Below are 2,935 nucleotides of genomic sequence, written 5' to 3'. Positions count from 1 at the left end.
CAAATGCGTGCCACGCCTATCACATTTTGTATTTATTAAAGAGGCAGTACTGTGTGTTTTCCAACCACACAGTGTCATTTTATATCACAATCAAGTAACTATGTTACCTTCAGTTATTATGAAAATGCTGAAAATATCAAATATAACTTTAAAGAAATATGACTTTGTAATTAAACGCCTTGAAACTGAGCCTCTGACTCCTTTCACAAAACAGTGAAATCGACTTTTTTGAACTTTACATCATGTTATGTTATTATGTCATCAAAAAACACACTTGGAGTGTTGATTTGATTCTTTCATGCATGTATGAGAAATGCACGAAGGAATCAAGGCTGAATGGCAACCATTCAGCTGTGGGAAACATTTGGCTTCTTCAAAAGCGCCACCTTTAGAAGAAGCTCCTCCTTGGAGCAGTGAGCTTCTGCCTCACAACTCCCAAACTCAGCTCCTTCAGACTAGCCAGCATCAATTAGCAAACACCTGGTGGATCTGCGCATCAGCAGAGCTGCTTCTCAGTGCAAAGCAAGTAAAAATGTTGTTAAAGGGTTAATAGAAAGATGTTGTGGTGACTTTCTGAATGTGGAGATTCAGAAAGAGGAAATTCTGAGAGACGGAGGAATAATTTCAAGACTTTAATTTTTAAAGTCAAATTTCTTTTAAGTCATATTTGATATACAGCATTTTTTTAACAACTGGAGTTAACATAGTTACTTGATTGTGCTATAAAATGCAATTTGTGGCTGGAAAATACATAATACTGGTGTTTCTGAAGCTCCTTCTCCACAAGAGATTAAAGGATTTCTCAAACATAAATGAATCCAAGCATCACTCCAGGTTTGTTTTTGATTAAATTATAACATTATAGCATGATGTAAAGCTAAAAAAAAAAAAAAAGGGTCAATTTTACGTACTACTGTCCCTTTAAATACCACCTGTCCTTTTCCTTCTGCTTCACCGTTACGCGTGACCTTGTGTCCGTCCACCACGTAACGTCCAAACAAAGTCTGCGGTTGCAAAGCCGACAAAATGTGTCGGAGCTTAATACTTGAGCGAGGTGCCGCGTGGAAATGCGGTCGTACCGGTTCCTCTGGATGAAAGCGCAGCCACCCAGGTAGAGTTTCCACTCAGACTAAATGTGGCTTCGAGAAGACAAGAGTCCTGTGGGCACGAGGTGCTCCGTTTCCCTTGCCCATTATGAGTGCATTTACGCTCTGAAGGACATCGGAGTGTAAAGCGAGCCTCTTCTGGTTAGCAAAAAGCAACACTTTTAACTGGGAGGCTCGCGCCAGAGTTCACAGCACACATAACAGACAGGGTAGTGTTACCTGCCACTATGGGCCAAACACGACTGCCAATAATTGCCTTACCAATATTTGCATGTCCCTCTTAGTGTTATTGAACACCCTGCTAAGTAACTGAGCACCGCGGCCCCGGCACTATTTTAAGTTGTTTGCTGATTCCATGGTGGGCTGAAACAAGACAATTATGAAGCCCATTTCCCTCCATTATGGTGTTTTAAGGGGCCTCAGCTTTCATTGAAAGCTTAGATCCTGGCATGCGTTGTATAAATAGTCTCGCTGGAAATGGAAGGCAACTTTTGTGGAAATGGCATTTTCTAAAATAAACGATGCACATAAAGGGATTTGCCAAGTTTTGCCAATGATTACTGACAGGAGTAAATATGGTTGAACCCCTTATTTTTGACCTTTAATCGAAACACATTTGACAATACAATACCTTTCCCCCAATACCAGCTGACGGTGGTATTGTCATGGATGGAAACAGAGAAATTCTGGAAATATGGAAATAAATGTGTCTCCATCAGGATATGAAAATTTAAAAGGGTTTGGCTTGTAAGCTTCATAATCTGTAGTTGTTTGGACTCGTAGGACTGGACCACATTTAGCCGGATATGTCAAAAAAAAAAAAAAAAATTTATACATGTCAGACTTTCATCTACACCACGTGTGTCAAACTCAAGGCCCAGGGGCCAAACCTGGCCCGCCATAGCCTTTCATATGGCCCTCTTGACCCCATATTACATCAATAAGTCCCACCAGTTTTTCACAAATCCGCAACTTTCACTCAAAATAAACAGATCCTCACATTTCTTTTTGATTTTACAGCACATTTTCTTCAAAAATGGTCAAAAACATTGGGCTTAAGTCATTGCTACCTCAGCCTAACTTGATGTCAAGTGATTGAAAAGTAACAAAAAGTGACATTTAACATGATACATTAACGCAAATATCGTAAAAAATCCATTACAAATATTTCTGAATTGCCACGACACAAAAACAGTCACAAGATTCTGGAGGGACAGCTAATTATTAATAATTTAACAGTCTAATGGGTTTCTTCAACACATTTTGGCACAACCAGAACATTCAGATATTTGATATGGCCCAAAATGAAACTGAGTTTGACCCATGACCAGCATGAAAACTCTTATGTAATGATTATTTAGAAAAACTCCAACCAAAGTGGAGATTTGAGGAAACTGTTTCTGCGTTTTCATGGGAAAAACTGATATTTAGCTTCCCGAGCATTACAGTCTGCGACAAATAATGCATCAACACATCCATATACCTGCCTTGAGTAAACGTGAAGAAGTTCACGGGATGTGAATAACTGTATGAGGCACCGCATATTTTAGCATGTTTAACGTTTTCCACGTAGGAAAATGATGTTAGGTAATGACTGTCTGCAAATTTACCACTGGAAGCAGTTGACTACAGAATAACATGAAAATTTGCCCGTTTTAGCCGAAATACTGAAAAATGAAACGCGCACAAAAGAATACTGTGAGCTGGATTCACATGCTTCATTTATGCCTATCAGGTTTCTGCTTTTTACAAATAAGCCACATTTTTGACCTCATATCCAAGTTTCTAACCAGACAGAGACGTAAAGGGGAACAGCAAAAGCAAATGAG

The sequence above is a fragment of the Xiphophorus hellerii genome, chromosome 9, assembly GCF_003331165.1.
Source record: "Xiphophorus hellerii strain 12219 chromosome 9, Xiphophorus_hellerii-4.1, whole genome shotgun sequence".
NCBI lineage: Eukaryota > Metazoa > Chordata > Actinopteri > Cyprinodontiformes > Poeciliidae > Xiphophorus > Xiphophorus hellerii.
This window is presented reverse-complemented; position numbering follows the sequence as displayed.